We start from the raw sequence: 22703 nt of genomic DNA on the forward strand, positions 1-22703 counted from the left end.
TTTTTGTGTCACCGGCGGGCAGCCCGCTATTTTTATATAGTATTGTGTGCGCGAAGTTGTGGTATCCCGGCTGGTCTAATTACCCCTGGAAATTGTTTCAGAGGTTCTTGGCAATTGGAATTTCTATTCATATGCTCCCTTGGCGGGACTTAGTTTTTTCCGTTAGTCTGCGAATGAGTCTGCGGGTCTATTAGGGTTCTGCGCCTGATGGCTGCAATTAGTGCGTAATGGAATAGGAAATCTGCTTCGATGACTGGTCTGGTTACATCTGCTATGATAAATCTATCCAAGAGAACTGAAATATGTAAAAAAATTAAGTGGTAGAGGGGATCAAAACAAGCACTTGTTTCCAAATAAACCGAGGGTCCAACGTGTTTCGTTTGGTAGCCACCTCCAAAAAAATGGTTAAATTTTCATTTCTTCTTTAATGTTTTTCTCTGCAACCACAAGAGTTAGAAAGACTGGTGGCACGTCTTTGAGTACATTTTCGGGTATGCCCTTTCCGATTGTGCTAAACTTGTTTCAAAATTCCTACCAAGAAAGGGCGCAATTCTAAATTGGGGATGCGAAAAAAATTCTGATTTCAACGAAATTTTGTATTTAGGGGGTTTTGAACATGAAAATCACCAACCTGAAATTAGTTTCTGAAGATTCAAAAAAAATCTAACGCAATTGCACGACAAAATAAAATTGCTTACTTTTTATTGGTAAACTCGATGGCATTTTTTGGCTTATACAACTTTTGGCACAGAATATCGTAGTTAGACTTACGGAAGGTATGCTTCTATAATTGTTCGATATGAAACTAAGGAATCTTTTATAGGCTAACGTAAAAAGCTCGATAAAATATATTATATATATATTATAATTATATATTCTAGTTTTGTATATCATTCCATTTGATCCATTTTATCTTGTCGCCTCATTTGTCTGGATAATTTTGTTGCAGAAACGGAAGTATTTTCTAGTTGAATTTATATTAATAATATCGTTATGTACGAGTAATTCCTATATGTATGGAACCGTAGACAGACTGACTCCATTAAATTTCACGCTCTGCTTAGAAATATTATTACAAATTTTTGCGTTTTTTCCAGTTGAGAAAAGAATGGATCAATTATTCTTCCGGTTTCCCCTACCCCTTTTCGGCTTTCACGTTTTCGGAATGGTTTCTAATCCATGCTCCGCTTTTTAATCTACTTCTTGTAGTGCACCGCTTTACAACCACCTTGAGAACGTTAAATAAACGTTAAAATTACGAAAATGCATTAAATTTTACTGTTGGTTCACTTAATTCAACATAGCATAGGTACCTATCATTACGTCTAAACTATTTGTGGGAAAAAGATTTCGTTTGATGAATTTTTGATGGAAAGTTTTGTCATCATTTTCCTTGTTTCATTTACGACCACCATCTTATTCGCAGTGTATTACATCGCAAAACGATACTTTGCTTTTTTTATTTTTTATATTAGCGGTCTGGTTTTGTGTTTTAGTGCATTAGCATTTCTGCACCGTAAACACACCCACCAAGACACGAACAATAAAGTAGATACCTAACTTTTGCCGTAGGGTCCAAGTTTGCTATTGATCGAGCAGTGTAAATTGTCATTACTGAACGAAGCTTGTTAGATTCCATAAGTGTATGTCATCCAAACCGCTTCCCCTATTCAGTAAATTCAGGTTCGTGTAATTTTGATGCAGAAAAACTTGAAATTGATGTAAAGAGCTAAATCGCTTTTTAAGCTACACGAAGTGTAAAATATTGTTTCATTCCAAACCGAAAGTTGTAGAACGAATAGGAAGTTAAGCTGCACATCGCCATTAATTCCGATAGAATAACCTTAATTTGGTTTTGATCCCTCTTGGAAATTATATGAAGATTTACGATCTACCTACTTTAATATGTGAACATTGATTAATGACGCTTCCATAAGTCTTTTATTCCTTTAGAGAAATTATTGGAGAAGGTAATTTTAATTTAACAAGTGTTGTATTTATGCACCAACTGATGCCTTGTTTGCTTACCGAAATACATATTTAAGCGCCTCATTACACACCTATACCACAATGAAGCTCGTGGCCTAAATTGTTGGGAATTTTGTTTGTTAACGGTACCGTGTAGTGCAAATCTGTCCATCTGCACGTAATTAATCCCTTTAAACTATCCATAGAATGTTACGAATCCACTATGCCAAAAAGGGGTGGTGGAAGTTGGTCAGAAGTGAAGTAAAAACGGCAATAAATTTTTTATTTGTTACACTGTTGTGACAATCTCATTCCAAGTTGGCACCATTTCAGGCATAAACCACAGCAAATTGGATTCGTCACCGTGAGTCAATTACAAACATCAAACCTCATGCTTTGCGGATGAAACTACCCAATAATAACGCCCTAAATCTCTACGGCGCTTGTTTTTCTATTCTTGCGAAAATTTCGCCGGCTTACTCAACAGAAAACGGACATAAATTATCTTTTCATCGCCATTTTTGTTTACTAGAATTTGAATTTAATCTCTTGAAATTAAATTCGGTTATTTGAAAATGACAACCCGGTTGTTAGATTTATGTGTGTCTTGCTATACACCCGAAGCTTTCATATAATATGTTATGTTGAAGAGGTGTATTTGAATTTCTGTTATTTGAAAGCTAGCGCACTCAACTCCATACAAACTGCATTAGGATGCTGCAATTCATAACTCTATTTTTTGCAATGCTGGCTAGATTCTACCCTATGTCCCTTAAAGTGTGCATCGACGTCTTAATATGGCTACCCCAGTTATCATATTGTAACGGAAATGCTCCAGACATGACGTCGCCTTTGGCGCTCTGGAATTTTCTACGCGTATTCGAGAATGTTCGGGACTTACATTGCTTGCGTGTATAAATGGTTGCGGACTGAACATCGCGGCAGTCTACTACCGAACGAGTACGGACGAAACATCGAGCGCGGAAATATAAATTGCGAAGTGTGAGTGATATAAATAATCGATATAAATTGTACGGATTTTATAGTGTTTTAGTTTTGTTTAATAAATATTGATATAAATCGAACCCGAATTTATAAATCACGTTACAATATTGTATGGGGGAGGTGAGTAAAACTGGATATCCTGTATATTTAAAAAGAACTAGTGCTATCTGTACGATGCGAGTCGACCTTATAACCTTTCGTGTCTACTTGCATCGGGAAAATTAGATTCCTACTGCATCTGGCTGGGTGCACCCCTAAATCGGCACCCCAATTTGTGACGTGTTATCTATCTATCCACAGGGGAGGCCGTTGAGGCAGCACTTAGACACACCAAAGGCTTATTGGCACCTCCTTTCTTTCGCAACTAGGTTCAGAGCTCGTTCCTCTCAATAAATGATAGGCCCCTACTCGGGCCCCTGTTTAGCCTAAGTTGCGTCACCCTCTCCGGTTCCAGATAGCTGTCGGCAAGGATACTAGGTAGTCCAAAATAACTGAGGACAGTTTGAATTTCCCGCAAAACTAAACGTTTATAATGTTGGTAACATAGCAAATGTCATTTATTTAAAAGCAGTGGTGGATCAATTTAATGGACCAAACAATAATCAATAATTTTATAGCATTATGTTAAATTGCGTTTTTAATAGGTTTGAATGAGTAGGCTAAGCCGTTCTTTAACCGTAAGGATAGATAAGGTGATCACTTTAACCGTAAGGGTAGATAAAGTGAAACAGATAACTGTGAATTTTAATGACATCCGTCATTGTTATTTCAAATGCACGATATAAAATGGCGTTCAGAACATATGACAATTCTGTTTCTATGGAGTCGATCGCGACGGCAGAGCCTAAGCTTGCCATTTTTTATGTCTCTAAATTAATTACAGAATTATCAGAAGATTTACAATTATTTATATGGCTTCTGCTATAAAATAAAGTATTGTATTATACACAACGATAAAGGGAAACTAACCATCTCGTGAAAGTTAATTTTAACATTAACATCTTTCACTCAATGGTTAACATATCCCTTTATCGTCTTGTACAAAAATAACTATTGTCAAGCGCAGATTTATTCTCCGGTTCATGATTTCAAGTATTCATTTTAACGTTGCCTCGTGCGAAAGTCACGATAATTAAACGATCACCGTAAATTTATTTTCAATTGTCCATGTACAATAGTTCTAATGATATATCTCTTCGCATAAATAAACCTATGCCTCATCATCAAAACTTTATTCCGATACCTTCGTACGAAGGTTTGTGCCACGTATCATCGAAAACCGGTAATAATAGCAAATAGAGATGTTATCGTTTAAAATCTTATCTGATTAGATAATTTGCAAATTAATGCTACCTTCTCTTACATCCTCGACAACTCCCACTAACATGGTAGGTAGTATATTTCTCGTTAAATTACAGTAAGCACAACCGAGTCGGATATGAGCATCTTCTAACCGTGTGCGTCTTTAAAATGAATGCATAATAAGCCAAGAAGCCAGTCCCTTTATTCCTAAAAAGTAAGGGTACAAGATCCTTATAAAGTGTTTTCCCTTAATGTACGTACCTTTGGCACTTGGGAGAGTTGGTGCTGCATTTCCTCAAATCCACCGCATAAACTAGCTCCGGGTTAATAAAGAAAATACAAGCTTGAGATCTGTTATAGCAGTAGTTCGTTCTGAGCATTTGATCTTCGTCCTTACCAATGGTTGAGCGCCACACAATTTCCATTTTAACTCTCTCCGTATGAAATTGAGAAGGTACCAGGGTAATAATAACTGTAAAAATCAATATAGGTACCACCAAAAATACTAATTTATCCATAAAAACCCATATCAAAATAATAATATTGTCTCTACAATTGGATAGCGTATCACAAACAATATAAAATACTCCCAAATAACCAAAGTTATGTTACTCACAAATCTTATTAAGTTCACTATACAATTGAAATTCCCCAATTTAACAACCCCGCAATCCAGAGTGATCGAATAACAAAACTAATTACTGAATCATGTAACAGATTTCCACAAATTAATTGATATTCTGGAGAAGAATTCGCACGTATACGGCCAAGTGCAAGTAAAACATAAGGCACACTTACCTTGGAATAAAGTTAGATGTCTACGCCAAGAACTGAGCTCAATTCTCGCATCCAAAACCTGCAATAAATCGAACAAAACCTCCCAAGCAGCAGTGCTTGGTATATAATTAGTTGGATAGTGTCTGAAGGGCCTCGCTCTACTCGTACTTAGTTCGCCAACCACTTCAGAAGGAAGTAGTGGACTCCAACAACATTCTTGTTTGAAGCTCGATCATAACTCAACAGAGATTACAGGAATACTCAGTTAAAAATTAATTAAATATAACCCATAAGGTGCAAAATAGTAATCCATAAGACGCTAAAGGTTTATGCAAGTTGTCCCAGGTGATTGTCGATCCTCGGTGTTATTAACTGATTTCTGATAATGATTTCGCACCAAATAGCCGCTTGGTGTCGACGGATGTTGAGGTAAGCGTCGGTACGGTGAATTTAACACAGGGTTCTGAGGTGAAAGCTGTACGTAACAAAAACTTTGCTGGTTCTCCCCCACATAACTTGTACGTCGAACAATAACTGGTATGTAACATAAAACGTAAAGCGGGCTACTCGTAAATATCGATAAAAATTACATCCGAAACATGTATAACCTCCACTTGGAGCACAGGCGAATCCTGTCCGAGCTGGTGGCACTGAGATCTCCGCCAACTATCGCCGCTTTCAGCGTCTGCTATTAATTTAAATATATTATAACTGTAGTTTATTGTTCTAATTAAACTGTAGCGTTGATTAAACTAATTTTAGAGTTCGATTTTTATTACAAGTTGAACAATATTGAGATTACTCCCAATATTATTTAGTGTAAGCACAGGGTGGTACACAGTCTCATGCACCGAATTTTAAAGACTTGGAAGCCCCATGCTCACGTAGAGTGACTAAACGACTTTTGTGTCAATAGTAATTTATTCTACATTTTACGTTGTTTATATACAAAATTTTATACAACAATTGGCAAATTAATTGCAATCTGTTAATTGCAAATTGAAAACTAACCTAGTCAATGTTGTGTGCAAATTGTCCTCATTTACAAATAATGCAATGTAATTTTATTTCTTAATCCTACTTTCTTTCCCAATTAACTATTTCTCTAATATTTGGCCAGCGCCCTTTCCTGTTTAATGGTGATATTAAACATTCTGCCAGCCGCGCCCTAATCTATCTTTTAGTTTTGTGTTTCCCCGGGAATAGTTGAATATAATGGTTCTAACTGAACTGCTTCGTGATCGTTGTCCTTGGTATGTGATTTGTTTCTGTGCTGGATGTAGAATCTTATTCCTAGTACGAGTGCCAAGATAATTGCAATGAGTAAGGTAGTTGTCGTGCTTGTAATAATGGACTGTGATGTTGTGGACCGCCATTTGATATTTCGAATATCTGCATTAAGAGTTTCTTCTTCGTCTTTTAGCTGTTTAAAAGAGTCTTCTGCATGGAATATTGATTCTTCTATTACTTTGGTTATTTGCTGAGTTGACCTTGTATGATTATATGGTTTGTTAAACTGTTTTATGTAGCTACCTAGTACTGATAACTTTTTATCCCGTTTCGGATTGAGTATACTTTTCTTTGTTTTCAACAGGCAATCTTGTGAAATCCTGATAATTCCAGTGGCATTGATCGTGATTTCCTGTCGTTCGCCACTACAGGAGATAGCGATACGTGTGGACTGATTAGTGATGAACATCCAAGTATTGGTGGCATAGAGTTGCTTCCAAATTAATCCTTGAATCTCATGTTGTTGTATATTGCATTGGTTAATTTCTGTTCTGTTGTAGACTTCGTCAATGATGCAATTTTTGTTTTCTTCTATTTTCTTCACCATAGTGGGAGCACATATAAAATTGTGTTTGTTTGTTTGTAGGCAGTCTTTGAATTCTTCATTTGATATTTCGAAATATAGTTGATTGTTGTAGTCCACAGCTAGCATTTCTTCATTGACATTTAAGGTCCAAAACGTAGAATTTTCAATTTTTATAGGAATTGGGGTGACTTTCATAATCACGTATACCGTGATCTCTGCCACCAGAAAAAACCCGAACACATGAATCACTTCCACTGTTTGTTTTGTAGTTACTTTGATTATTGGATGTGGTAAAATCTTGAGGATGCTTGGTAATTTCTGCTCTGCCGATGTAATAATACTTCTGATGTGGGTTTCTGATATAAGTTCTTGAAAGTTCCCTTGGTTGTAGTGGATGTTTCTTATTTTGCTGTAGTGATTGTGTACTTCTGTTACTAGATTCACTGCTAGTTTGATATGTACTTAAGATGTGAATATTTAGTCTGTTTTCGTCTATTGTTTTATACCATTTCTGCATCTGGTTTATGGCTTTTATCGCTTCATTTAATTTAGTGTTGAAGCGCTCTAATTGCTTCTCGATGCGGTTTTCTGTCTCTTTAAATTTTGATATAGTAGACAACATTATTTTGGATTGTCTTTCTGAATTCCGCATTAACTCTTGCTGATTCTTGTTTAACGCATCAATGTCCTTGTATACTTCGTCATTCACACCGAATATCGCCGTTAATATATTCCCCAAGATACCTCTTTTTTTACGAGTTTGACTTATGTAGTTGATTCCCTCTTGTACCCATCTCAATTGATTTTCTTGATCCTCGATATGTTGCACCAATTCTGTACATTGTACGTTTTCTGTCATTTCTGTTGCGTTCTTGCACAACTCTTTGAAATTACTAGTCGTTAGAAATGCTGCGTTTATATCCTCTTTGATTCGTGATTTGTTGTATTGTAGATCGATTCGGAATATACCTCTTTCAATTTGAACTTCTCCCATGTGTTCAATGTAGAAACCTGGCTTTGGATATGTAATATTGTATTCTGCTGTTACTGTGACCAATAGCATTAGTATGCTTATAACGAATGTTTTCAGATTGCATCCATATGCGTGTTGTTGTGATGTTGCTGTTTGATTTTTTTCTGCGGTGTTACCTTCTTCTGTCGTGATTGGTATTAGTTGATGAATACTCCTTTTTGATGCTTTCCCATCTGCCTTCTGGATGGTAACAATGCGTACAGTGCCGTCTTCTGATGGATGTAATTCTTTGATTTTTGCAAGTGGCCATTTCCCTGGACTCAAGTTGTCCTCTTTGATGAGTACTATACATCATTTATCTTTGGATTGTCTTCTTTTGTTTTCCATTTATAGCGTTGTTGTAAATTATGCAAATAATCCGTCGTCCATGCTTTCCAGAATTGTTTCTTCATGTTTTGTACCATTTTCCATCTGTTGCTTAAGTTGAGTTCTATTGTACCTGATGATTTCGCGAATGGTTCTATTATTGGTTTTCCTATTAGAAAGTGACCGGGTGTTAGTGTTGTACCTCCGTCTACTACATCACTGGACTTTCCTATTGGTCTTGAATTTAAGCACGCTTCGATTTGATGAGTTAATGTAGTTAATTCTTCATATGTAAGTGTTGATTCCCCAATTACTCTTCTTAAATGGTGTTTTAAGGACTTAACTCCACTTTCCCAAATTCCTCCCATATGTGGACTTGCTGGGGGAATGAAATGCCATTGAGTTCCAGTTGACACCGATGTTTCTTGCACTTCTCTACTGTGTACTATTTGTTGAATTTCTTGCTGTATCATATTGCTGGCTCCGACGAAGTTGGTGCCGTTGTCGCTGTATATGTGTTGGCAACCACCTCGTCTTGCTGAAAATCTTCTGAAAGCCGCGATGAATGTTTCCGATGTCATGTCACTAACAACTTCTAAATGAATCGCTCTTGTTGCTAGACATACAAACACTGCAATGTATCCTTTGTATGATTTATGGCCTCTGCCTTTCCATGCTCTTACTTGTATGGGACCGGCATAGTCAATTCCACAATGTTCGAACGGTGATGATGGTGTTATTCTGGATGCTGGCAGATCTCCCATTATTTGATGTAATGTTTGTCCCTTATGTCTTATGCATGTATTGCACTTGTTGATGATTTCTCGAACTGTTCTTCTACCGGTGATAATCCAATATTTTCTTCTTAAATATGCTAATGTTATTTGAAGACCTCCATGTAATGTTTTTTGATGTGCATCCAAAATCAGTAGTCGTGTTAGATGGCTGTTTGCTGGTAGAATGTATGGATGTTTTTCGTTGTATGATAAGTAAGAATTGCGTAACCTCCCTCCTACCCTAAGTAAACTGTCTTCATCTTGAAACGGATTGAGCGATTCTAACTTGCTGTCCTTGTGTACTTGTTCTTTCTTACTTAACTTTTGTATTTCCCTTGGATATGTATTCTGTTGTGTTACTTGTATATGTTTCTTTAATGCCGTATTGAGTTCTTCTACTGTTAAATGTTCGTCAGCTACTGTAATTTTTTTGCAATGCTTGATGAATCGAATGATGTATGCTGTCACTCGAATTAGTTGTGTTAGTGAAGAAAACTTTTCTGCTAGCTCGTTCCTATTGTTCACTATTATTGTCATAGTTTTCTTGCTCTCTACCTCTGTTGTAGGATATTCGCTTGTACTGTGTTTCCATTTATCTGTTTTTAGCCATATGGGTCCATTCCACCATAACGTGTTGTTTTTTAATTTGGATGTTGTTGTTCCTCGCGATACCAGATCTGCAGGATTATCATTAGTACGCACATGGTTCCATTGTTCTTTTGCGGTCATGCTTGTGATTTGTGCCACTCGACTTCCCACGAAGGTTTTCCATTTGTTTGCGTCACCTTTTATCCATGCGAGTGTGATCATGGAATCGGTCCACGCGTACACTGTTGTTTTTGGTATCTGTAATGCTTCTGTCACTCTTTTTAGCACCTTTGCTAGTAGCACTGCTGCACACAATTCCAATTTAGGTAACGTTTGCCTGGTTCGTACTGGGGCGACTTTTGATTTTGACATTAATAAACTTATGCACCCATTTCCTGTTTTTGAGTACACCACTGCTCCATACGCTTTTTCTGATGCATCACAGAACCCATGAAGTTCTATTTTTTCTTGGTCTTGATCGTACTGCATCCATCTAGGTATCCGTAAGTATTCCACCATACTGAGATCGATTTTGAAGTTTGTCCATTCTATCTTGATTGATTCCGCCACCTCTTCGTCCCAGCCTGTATTGGATAGCCAGAGTCTTTGTATGAGTAATTTTGCATTTAGGAGTATTGGTGACAGCCAACCCAAAGGGTCGAATATCTTGGCCACTTCCGACAAAATGTTCCGTTTGGTTGGTTTATCTTGGCCATCCTTGAATTTGAACGTAAAGATGTCTTGGTTTGGTATCCATCTTATTCCCAACGATTTGATCTGGTCGTCATTGTTGAACTCGGCTACAGCAGGATCTCTAGCTTCCATGGGAATAGTGGTTAATATCTCTTCTTTATTGGCTGCCCATTTATGTAGCTGGAACCCTCCTTTTTTTAGCATATTGGTTAATTCTTTTTGCAATTGTACTACTTGAGGTATGCTGTTAGCACCAGATAAAATGTCGTCCACATAGAAGTCTTGTAGCGTGACTCGTGCTGCGTATGGATACTCTTCTTTTTCGTCTTCTGCTAACTGTTGTAGTGTCTTTATGGCTAAGTATGGAGCTGCCGCTGTTCCATATGTTACTGTGTTGAGCTGGTATTCGCGTATCGGCTGATTACGTTCGAATCTCCATACTATAGTCTGGAACTGGCGATCGTCTTGATGTATCCTTATTTGGCGGTACATCTTTTTAATATCTGCTGTGAACGCATATTGATGTTTTCTCCATCTTAGTAATATATCGGCTATGTCTGGCTGCAACCTCGGTCCCACATACATCATCTCATTTAAACTTCCGCTGGTCGTCGTTTTGGCTGATGCATCAAACACCACTCTCATCTTCGTTGTAGTACTGGATTCCTTTATCACTGGTTGGTGTGGTATGTAATAGCGTGTGCCCTCGATTGAGTGTGCCTGTACCATTTCCATGTGACCCAAATCCAGGTATTCTTGTAGAAACGCGTTGTATTCTTCACGCATCTTGTCGTTTGCTGCTAGTTTTTTCTCCAGTTGCAACAACCTGGCTATTGCTAGTGGTCTGGATCGCCCCCATTTGATCGAATTCTTCTTGAATGGAATCTTGACTGTGTATCTTCCATCGGGGCTGCGTGTAGTGTTTGCCTTATAATGGTCTTCGCACTTCTTGTCTTCTTCATTGAACCCATTAGCCATGGTCGCTTCTTCTATTTCCCAGTATTTGGATAGTTGTGTCTCTTCTTCCATTGTTGATACCATGCCCAGTATTTGATAGCCTTGGTTGACACCGTGCTTTGTTTGCCCGGATATCACCCACCCAAATTCGGTTTGTTGACCCACTAATTTTCCTTCTTTCATGACTCCCGGTAGTATGATCTTTGCGTATTCCTCGGCACCCAGTAGTATGTCAATTGGTCCGGAGTTATTCAGCGTGGGATCAGCTAACAGCACATTCTTCCATGGATCTTTGTTCATCTCAAACGACGCCAGTGGTAGATTTTCGGTTATCTTTGTGAGAATGATTAGTTCTGTTGTTAACTCATACTCACTTGGTTGTCTTGGATGTAATTGAACCGTTATCTTGGTTTTTGCGTTAGTGTGATCATAACCACCTATTCCTGATACCCTTGCATTCGCTTTTTGTCGTGGTAGCTTCAACTGCTGTGCTGCCTTTTCTGTGATGAACGAGGCTTGTGATCCAGGGTCCACTAGTACTCTTAATAATTGCTGTACGCCAGTGAGGTCTTGTGCTTGTACTATCGCTGTTGCTAGTAGTACTTCCTGGTTTTCCTTTTGGGTTTGACAATTCCTTTTAGATACTGTAGTGTGTGATGTTCTTGTGCTTGCTTGTGTTGCCCGCTCTGCTATTGGTTTGTACGGTTGGTGAAGTAAAGTGTGATGTGGATAACCGCATTCTGCACACCTGTACGCTGAGTAGCATTTTTCCTCGCTGTTGTGTTTTAAACACCTAAAACATATTTTTCTTTCTCTTACTTCCTTGTTTCTGTCGTTGATTGATAGCCCCTTGAACTTAAGGCATTGTTCAAGTCGATGCTCCTGTTGGCAGTAATGGCATGATATGGTGGACGTGTTTCCCCAGGTGTACCTAGGACTCGCATCCTTGCTCTGCATTGACCCCGATGCCTCCAAGGACTGGAACCTCGTCTGCATGAACTGCATCACTTCTCCTAATGCTGGGATTTCATTTGGTTGTTTTAGTGACTGCTCAAATAGCCTGTTGGTTTCTGAGTCCCATTTCTTTGTGGTGATTCTAATTACCATTGGACCCCATGACGATGTATCCATTCCCAGATTTGATATTGTCTCCAGACCCTCATGTATGGTATCGTGAAGCCATTTCAATCGAGATGCCTTCGCTGTTTCCATTTTCGAGAATTCCAGGATTCTATCTAATAACGTATTTACCATTAATCTTTTGTTATTATACCTGTTTTGAAGGATCTTCCATGCTGTTACGTAATTTTGTTCCGAGATCATTAGATGCTGTATAAGTCTTGCTGCTTCTCCGTCCACATGCCCCTTCAGATAGTGCATCTTCTCCGCGTTCGATAACTTCTCGTTGGAATGTATTAATTTCTCGAACAAATCGTGGAAGGGAGCCCAATTGTCATATCCACTTCGGAACGTTGGTATTTTTATTTTGGGCAGCTCGATGTTGTTTGTCGCCTTTATACTTGCCTTTTTGGTGAGCATTTTTAATTTTTCTTGTATGTTATCGTATTCGAATTCCATTTTCGTGACTGGATCCTTTCTAAAATACTCATGAGAGAAGCTCACCTCGTTTGCTTGAATGTCCACTTCAAGCTCTGATATTACTTCCCACTTCTTCTCTGCTTTGGTGTACAATGTTTCGCAGCGTCTTAAGTTCTGCTCCATTATTTCCTCTTCCATTTGAAACAATATCCCTCTAAATTGTTTTAGACGAACCTCCTGTTTTTTTATTCGGAGCTCCTGTTCGTTATCCATTTCTTCAATATCCTCTTCCTTCTTCTGCTGATTCTGTAACTGTTGTAGATAATTTATCGTGTTGTCGTAGACCTTTTGCAGCTGATCTCTGTACTTTGTACTGTGATACTCATGATTTTGTATCTGTAATTCGATAATTTCGTTATGATTTTTTTCGATACCTTCCTGATAAGCTTCTAGCTGTCGGTCATGTTTCACAATATATTCGCTGGTTTTCCTGGAGGCTGAGTCTTTCTTCATATTGGCTAACATTTTACACATTTGTTGACCAATCTCCTGTTGTTTCCGTGCGAGTTCGTTTAATTGCTCCATTTGAACTTCTGGTAGCTAAAACAGAATCCAAACCAACACCCCCTCTTACTTCAGAACCGTTTTTCCCCTTTTTTTTTTTTTTTAGTAGTAGTTGTTGTGTCGGATGCTGAAAATTTGGTTCTGGCCCGAATAATTCCAAAAACTTGTTCTGTAATGCAACGTTGTGTTTGTCGCACGCAGATATCCGTGGGTCCCCCCGGACTCTTAACGTTGGACTGAAGCTGTATGGTTTGCTCCTTCCTGCTACAGGAATCAGTCTCCAGTTGTTGTCGCCGGCGTTCTTCTGCATCAGCGACGCGACTCTTGATCGCCTTTTTGTTAGTAGGTAGGATCCTTTTGTTTTTCGCCGCTTCCCTTGACTTTTTTTAGTCAAAATAAAATTCCACTTACCCAGTGCCTCTCGCTCAAGTCCAAGGGTCGTAAATCCTTGACTGCTAATAGTGGTTTTGCTGCCGCTGGTGGTGGCTTGACGGACCTTTTTATTTTCTGCCGCTGGTGTTGGCTCGAAGGACCATGAACAATATTGAGATTACTCCCAATATTATTTAGTGTAAGCACAGGGTGGTACACAGTCTCATGCACCGAATTTTAAAGACTTGGAAGCCCCGTGCTCACGTAGAGTGACTAAACGACTTTAGTGTCAATAGTAATTTATTCTACATTTTACGTTGTTTATATACAAAATTTTATACAACAATTGGCAAATTAATTGCAATCTGTTAATTGCAAATTGAAAACTAACCTAGTCAATGTTGTGTGCAAATTGTCCTCATTTAGGTACAAATAATGCAATGTAATTTTATTTCTTAATCCTACTTTCTTTCCCAATTAACTATTTCTCTAATATTTGGCCAGCGCCCTTTCCTGTTTAATGGTGATATTAAACAAGTAATCGATTTTGCGTAGACTATTGAAAGTGCGTTGCAAAACAACTGTGAACTAACATTTCCCTTGCGATGACGATTTAGTAATATTGTCAATTTACAAATACAGATGATATTACACCACTTGAGTACGTTAAACAATGCAATTACAGCCCATTATCTCTTAATCGAGCACAAATCGTTGATGAAACAGTTAATAATTATTTTGCCCCAAATTTCAACTCGTACAATCTCACAATTAGATTCAAACTACGGTCATAAGTAGCGTTTTTGGCTGTGCGTGTATCTGACAACTCGTTCATTCAGTATTTCGTATTACTGAATACAGAATTAAAGATATGACCATAGCATTTTACTAATTATCACAATATGAGATGAGATGAATAATATTGTGTGTTTATGGGTTGATTTTGCTCATACTTCCGTCACTCAAAGGTAAACCAATATAAATCCTCACTTTTGCCGAATGTATGCTCAAGCTGCTGTCCCACTTCCAAAAAATACGAGTATTTCTTTTTTAAACTCCACTGTCACGTTGGCACACCTACGCATTTATATTTGTGATTTTAAGGTTCAAAAGTTCTCCAATTAAAGGCAATACTTAATTATAACCGAATGATCCCACTTTAAATTTCACATGAAAATATGTTCGGAATAAATAAATCCATTCTAAATCAGCACGGCGTTAATAACATAAAATCAATCATTCTCATTAAATCCCCAAAAAGGAACGCGACGCCTTCATTTAGGGATAATTGAAATGGATTTAATTTATACCTTTTCAACCAGCGAAGAGAACGAAATAAAAATCAGACTAATTGAAATTAATTATTCTCAAAATTTCGCTAAGAAATTATGCCTTTAAGAGACCTACTCGTCTCATTTACATTGCAAAATTTTTTTAATATAATTAACCGTTCCTAATCGCGAATTAATCTGCTACTTAATAACATGCCAGAAATTGAACGAATCAGGTTATTTACGCATGCATTATTTATAATATTATTTGAACCGCCGCCGGGGTCCGGGGTCGCTTTTGTTTTACATACCGACAAGCAATGCACTCAATACATAGCGAATGAGTGAGTTATTTATATTACAAATAGAAATGTATTGACACAGAATACAATTTTATTTTTGTCTGGAAATAACAAAGGTTCACTCTCTCCATAAAATCGGTATACTTAAAAGTGAATTTATCGTTGTACATTTTCGTGAATTATTGTAACCGAAAGGCACTCTGCTGCGAAAATAGCACCTACTAATTTTATTTTAAATGGAACATATATTTTTATAAAAATTACAATAAAAAAATACCAATAATTAAGTGATTGCTTTAATGGACACCAAAATTCAGAAGCTCTAGAGTGAAATCTATAAAATGTTAATAGTGCTCTAGGCAAGGACTTTGAATTTATATTCAATGAAATTATGGAAGTAATTAAAGGAAACTGTAGAGTGGCAAAATTAAATCCTTTCTCAGAATCATAATGGGAGAAGACCATTCGGCTTACCGGGAATCAGTTAAACTGACCCGCCTTGTCAGGAATAGGATTAATAAGCTTATATAAAAACCATGTAATTGTTTACTAGGAGACTGGTCAGCACAAAGATTTTAAAACTCTGCTCATAGCATAATAAAGTTAAAACAATATTTTGAAGAGCAATACATAATCACTTTTTTTTTAAAATTATATTGCAATTGTTTACTTTTAGTTCATTGGCAAACAAGTTTTCCTTCGTTGTTTTTCGAACCCGGTGTTTGCGTAATTAAATATTATTTAACAAACACAGATTATCACAGGCAGAAATTACCAATGCGCTGCGTGTATTTACACAAAGATACATCAATAACATTTACAAACACGGGTAGGAAACACAATAATTTCATAATTAGCTATCTATCACTCAAACTTCGACAGCCGTAAGACGGAAACAAAACAACTAGCTGGCAAAATTGGGGTATTCCTATTGTCACAAAGTATCTAACATTAAACCAAAGGGATGCTGGAAGGATGCTTATTATAATTTCATTTCTGCCATTTATCACCATATAAATGGTTTGCTTTGATTGCGTTCGTAACATGTGAGTAGGCAATAAAAATCCCAGATCGGAAATTTCCTTCAACATATTTGGACGAAAATTAAATTTCCTGAAGGCTTATATTGAAAATGCGGGTAATATATTTTTAATGCGGTTTTGATCAACTTTCCAGCTAGGGGCTGTCAAAACGAAAAAAATTTAATAAGATGAAACACGAACGGAAAAGTCTCAAATCGAAATATAGAGTGGCCTTTTTTTCAGCGTAATTATTGCATGGGAGGTAATTGTTGCGCGGTGAAAACACGAGTAAGCTTTAGATTCCCCTACTGAAAATACGAAACTTGATAACAAAACGAACTTGTAAATAAGATATTTATGACGATATTGTCTTCAAAGTGCTTGACGAGAATACTGCCGTTCAAAACGTTTTTGAATTTTGTCATCCCGAGTGTTACCTATTATTCTGGCCGTATGTCTAAATTTCCTGAACATTGAAAATTAGCATGATTTTTGTTAAAATTATTTGTTGAAAATAAATGAATGTCAATTTTTAAAATGACATTTTTCGGTTTTTTGATCATAACTTCGTTATTTGTAGAGCTACAGCGACTCTAAAAGGGAAAATTAATCCACACAACATTCTGCAATTCTTTGCCCATTGAAGCGACTTTGCATCTCTTACGCTTTACGAGAAATTATTGAAGCAACGAAAAAACACTGACTATAACTATATCGTTGAACTACAATGGCTACGACGCTGTTTCATATATCACAATACGGCGAGCTACAACAAAGGTAATAATACCTACACTACCATGCTAGTTCAACGAGGCAAATAACGACGAAAACTGACAAAACTACAATGTGAATGAACAAAATGTTCATTAATACCTTTATTGTTTATGCACTCGGAAGTTCTCGATGCGCTTTTGTGGATGCTTCAATGTGAAATGCGCTTGTTTTCGACTCCTGAACTTGAATCCAGTTAAATGCACACGGACCGACTGTAGAATAAATTGTAGAATTCCCTACCTCTGGTTGAACGCACAATTGGTGGGCGTGGCCTCGTACATGTCTACATTGATCAAAAATAGATTAAACAGGTAACAAAACATAGTTTCCGATAGAAAAAAACCTCATTTTTCAAATAAATTTCAAATAAATATGAAATGACATGCGGAATGTCAGAATTTAAAAAAACGGCGGGAACTTAGTTGCCAACCTAATAATTCCAGCTTTACGTAATCAGAAATTTCGAAATAAAAATTCCCCATATGTGATGGTTTTGTCGGTCATCTCTTCCTCGTCTAACTCATAAGTGGAGTACTTGAAAGCATCAAACCAAATTAAATCGTACTGTAATAAATATATTGCTGCTATACAACACCGTTTCAAGTGAAGTAATAATATTATTAGAACTTTTTGGCATTGTAGTCTTTCATTCTTTAAAAGCGTATTTCAATTTTTTTATGTTCAAAAGGGTTGACCCTGTCACCATAAACAAAGGACACAAGCACAACGGTTGTAAATGAGCGTTTTTTTTACTCATTAAACCATCTATAAAATTAAAACTTCGTACGTTTTATTATGTTAGAAAACTTTATAATTAGCCCATAATTGATTGGTTCAAGTTAAAACAATGATAAATTGTAGTAGTTGTGTGGGAAATGAAATTGCCAAAAATGTAAACATCGAAGCTTTGCTTTTAATTACCTGGCTACGAGCTTAAATATATTATTAATTGTCCTTTTGTTTTATTTGGCAAAGCTGCAGATATGATAAGCAGAGCATTGATTGTAACGTAATATGTTGTAATAATATTACACCTGCCACTGTTTTTACTCGACCTAATTAATATCATAATAAAATTTGTGGAAACTTTATTTCTTTGAGAGTATGCATTTCGATTATATGAAAGTCCGATACGAAAAATTCGTCTCACAGTAAACCACATAAAGTAATTCACCTAGAACGCACAATTACAGATAATAATAATTAGCTAATTAAATTGAGACTAATTGATAATCGGATATCATTATTAAGATACGCCAAGGGTTAACATGGAGGTCATACCTATTTGAGAAAGGATTACCCGAATGCTACGCGTTTCCAATCGTCATGAGTTTTCTGATTCGTATTTAGATGGATGCCTACTAAGGATATGCTATTTTCACCACTTATACAGTCAAACCTGACGACCCGAACCGCCGACAACAACATCCGACTGGGGTCGGGCCAGGTTTTATTGTCTTTGTATGCCATTTTATATTTGGTAGTAAATGTAAAGCCAGTGGTGAGGTTATTCTCATTTCTTTTCGCCGATTGAGCCTTTAATTTTCGATTTTCTACGAGTGAACGGATAAATGGCAGTACTCGGGATAAATTGGTCACGAAACGCCAGTTGGTATTAGGGATGGCCTGTGATTTACGGAACCAAAGTTGAAGGCTCAATTATAGGTAACTACACTACACCAGCACACATTTCTTTGAAACACTTTACATTTACATACATAAAGTGATAATCTAAAAATATAAAGTTAATTACAAAGGAAGCAAGCGAAAGAAAACAATTAATCCTTCCAGCTAAATGTAATATAATTCATCCGTTTAAACACTACTCGTTTTTAATCTTGAGGACACCGTTACAATGACATGGGGACTCATTTTCCTCATACTGCACATGTAATACAACGACTTCGAATTTACACAGGGTTCTCATAACGATTTCATATTCACACTAACGAATACGCTTTTCTGGTTTACATTCGAATGCGGTGCGGAAGAAACTGTACGTAAGGATTGAAAACCGATTATGGATGGAAATATTACTTTAGATATCCTTAGGTAAACTATATACATGGGGATGTCTTTTCTTTAAGTTCAAACAATGCCGAAGATTAGAGCGAGCCACCTTGTAGTGAAAAAATACGTGTTCACGTAATTTCGGTCTGAATATCGGAAATAGCAGTCAGGACAGCCTGTATGTAACATAATTCAAGTTATTTCATAGATCTGGGAATTTTTTTAGACATTTGTTTAGAATTGGAAACATTTGTTGAATTTTCATTTTAATGTTAGTTTTTATTGTAAATTTAGTGTGTAATCGTTTCATTCATTTAATTCTATTTGTTTTATTTCGTTTGTATGATAAATTTAAAACGGGTAACTAAGGGACCTAAGGTAATCGAAATTTTTACGTGAGTTTAAAGCTTTATCTGGTCACGTGTTCTTATCGTTGTTATCGGACAAGAATTAATTGGTCTTTCGACATTGTCATGTGTGAGATAAGCAATGCAGGTGTTTTATCAGTTCTGGCGACGTAGAGAAATATAGAGAGTCGTCAGGTGGATAGCGATGTTGAATTTGTTAGGTTAGAGGAAGTGGTTTTTGATTAAATAGGAATTTACGGAATTTGATTGAGGCATTCGAGTCTTCCAAGTTTATAATTTTCTTATTGTGTCGGAACCCAGTTTAGCCTTGAGGGAAAATTTTAAAAGAAAAAAATTGTATAATTTGAGCTACCTAGGTAACAGGGTGATATTGCGACCGCACGTCATGTACTACTGAAATTAAGTAATGAACATCCTCCAGCTGGAAAATACCCTATTTTTAAGATTGTAAATTTTCTGTAAAAATAGGCCATTATTATTATTGGTGCAAAAAAAAGGTTAGATAAAGGGGTGGCCACTTATGTAGGAAGCCTGCCACTTCAGTACACGAATTTTCGTATAGTTTAAGCTATGAGAAATGTAAATGAAAGCACCTCTAACTGCAATGCGCGTGAAGAGCAAGCTTGAGTAAACTTGATCATATTTTTGAGTTTTAGATCTTACATGATCACCTTTTGGATCAGTAGAAATATAAGCCTCTTCATCGGCCAGTTTTTGTTTGTCTTGTTTACCTCGATCTCGAATAGCTTTTCCACTAGCGAATTAAGATTTGATAGGCCATAAGTGTAGAACATTTTCCACTTGTGTTCTTGTTGGAATTGTTAATCTAGTAAGACAAATAGAGAAATAATGCCGCGTTATTAGAACATAGAAGAAATTTGATCCGAAACAGAAACAACAGTGATCAAACAATTACAACGTCGATCCTAACGCCTATAATTTGACATGATTGATATTAGAAATGATGTTATAACGCCTACTAGTGCTGTAACTTCTTCAGGATTCCATATAATCCATTTCAAGACCTCGCTCTCCCTTTGAAGGGTCACTGTCGCCGACGTGGGTAGATTTAATATAAGTTTTTCGATCATTTGTAATGAATATGGCATTAGTCGCCATTTTCTCATCAAATCGCTAACGAAATTAATGATTAAGTCGACCTACATTCGGTAACAACAGATTTTTGGGTTGTAAACTTTTATTTTAAATTTGATGAATTTATACAGACATAAAATAAACTGCATGTCATACGAAAAACGCCATTTCGCATAACGGATTATTTTATGCGCTTTATATGTGGCCGTAAAACCATCAGTCGCCAACACAAATGCTCATAATTTACTGTATATTACATTATTTTTCAGTGCATTATACGAAATTTGTGTATTTAAGTATTGAAATGTGCATGGCGAAAGTTGTGGTGATTGGAACTAGGTATACTCTGTTTTTTAACTAGGAAGACAGATTTAAAAGTTCCCGCAAAAAGTCTTAGTTTCTATTGGCTCGCGCTGCGCCCGTTTTACACTCAGCTAAAATTGCTATTGGCGATTGGCGACTGTCAAATTTAATCACTTTTCAAGTGACACTAAATCAGATTTGTAGCAAACTGTCTTGAAGATCTGCAATAGGTCTGTATATTTCCAGGCCGTCAGCAAATAAAACATGTTTGTATACAAACACCGACTGTACGTCGTTGATAAATATCACAAATAGTACTGGACCAAAATGATGTTTTTGGGGTACCACCGATCTCACATCAATCGCGTTGGACCATTTATCACTAACCTGGTCTTTCCAATTTCTTAAGTAGTAGAATCAAAGCAGACCCGCTAACACCGTCTTTTTTTAACTTGAATATTAATAAATGGTTGTGAACTATATCGAACCATAAACTCTCTTTTAACGATTTGTTCTTGAATTTTAGGTTTAGTGCGTGGGAAATCCCTTTAGCAAACTTTTCCCCTGAATTTCCCTTCACTGTGGCGGCACGAACGTAAATATTATCTAACTTTGCTAACAGTTTTCTTTATCGCAATTTCGCTTTACACGGGATATTAGAGTGTTTTCATTTCTAATGTGTGGTAGAGCGCGGCAAAATTTTTAGGGGATTTGCTGAATAGCTTATAAATATGGACTTGCGCAATTAAAAGTAATGATTTTAACGGCGGCGGCGCTTTGATAGCACTTTACCTCCCGTAGAGAGTTTTTGATTACTTTACCTCCCGCAAAAAAGTAAACGCGTAGTTACCTAGTCCGATCGAAAAAGTACGAATCGTTTTGGATTCTACACACCCAAATTAAAAAGAAAAAGTGTTTTCCCGAGAAATTTTGGTGTAGTCAATTTTTGGTATAAAAGGAAGGTTATACTATGCCTTTTTTTGAGCCCCGAAAAAAAAATTGTCTCTGATCGACCCGGAAACCAAATTTTCTTATAGAATGTGGCCTGTAGAATCCATCATTTCAAACAGTTCCAAGATTGGGCTACTAGTTCAAAAGTTACAGCCCTTTGAATTTTCTTTCGAAATTGGTTTATAGTCTATAACTTTTGATTGAGAAGTCTGATCGAAAAAGTACGAATTGTTTTGGATTCTACGCACCAAAATTAATAAGAAAAAGTGTTTTCCCGAGAAATTTTGGTGCAGTCGATTTTTGGTAAAAAAGGAAGGTTATACACTGCCTTTTTTTGAGCCCCGAAAAAAAAATTGTCTCAGATCGACCCGGAAAAAAATTTTCTAATAGAATGTGGCCTGTAGAATCCATAATTTCAAACAGTTCCAAGATTGGGCTACTAGTTCAAAAGTTACAGCCCTTTGAATTTTTTTCGAAATTGGTTTCTAGTCTATAACTTTTGATTGAGAAGTCTAATCGAAAAAGTACGAATTGTTTTGGATTCTACGCACCAAAATTAATAGGAAAAAGTGTTTTCCCGAGAAATTTTGGTGTAGTCGATTTTTGGTAAAAAAGGAAGGTTATACACTGCCTTCTTTTGAGGCCCGCAAAAAAAATTGTCTCAGATCGACCCGGAAAAAAAATTTTCTTATAGAATGTGGCCTGTAGAATCCATAATTTCAAACAGTTCCAAGATTGGGCTACAAGTTCAAAAGTTACAGCCCTTTGAATTTTCTTTCGAAATTGGTTTCTAGTCTATAAATTTTGATTGAAAAGTCCGATCGAAAAAGTACGAATTGTTTTGGATTCTACGCACCCAAATTAATAACAAAAAGTGTTTTCCCGAGAAATTTTGTTGTAGTCGATTTTTG

The 22703-nt window shown here is 36.7% G+C and overlaps 1 long non-coding RNA gene across 1 annotated transcript; it reads right to left on the reverse strand.

Moving 5' to 3' along the window:
- Positions 1 to 4145: 4145 nt before the first annotated feature.
- LOC116175400 lies at positions 4146 to 5229 on the reverse strand. Its single transcript, XR_004146305.1, has 3 exons — positions 5074 to 5229; positions 4537 to 4747; positions 4146 to 4482 (listed from the first exon to the last, which is right to left on the reverse strand). It is a non-coding gene; the product is annotated as an uncharacterized LOC116175400 (long non-coding RNA).
- Positions 5230 to 22703: the final 17474 nt, after the last annotated feature.

The sequence above is a fragment of the Photinus pyralis genome, unplaced genomic scaffold, assembly GCF_008802855.1.
Source record: "Photinus pyralis isolate 1611_PpyrPB1 unplaced genomic scaffold, Ppyr1.3 Ppyr1.4_LG7, whole genome shotgun sequence".
NCBI classification, from domain to species: domain Eukaryota; kingdom Metazoa; phylum Arthropoda; class Insecta; order Coleoptera; family Lampyridae; genus Photinus; species Photinus pyralis.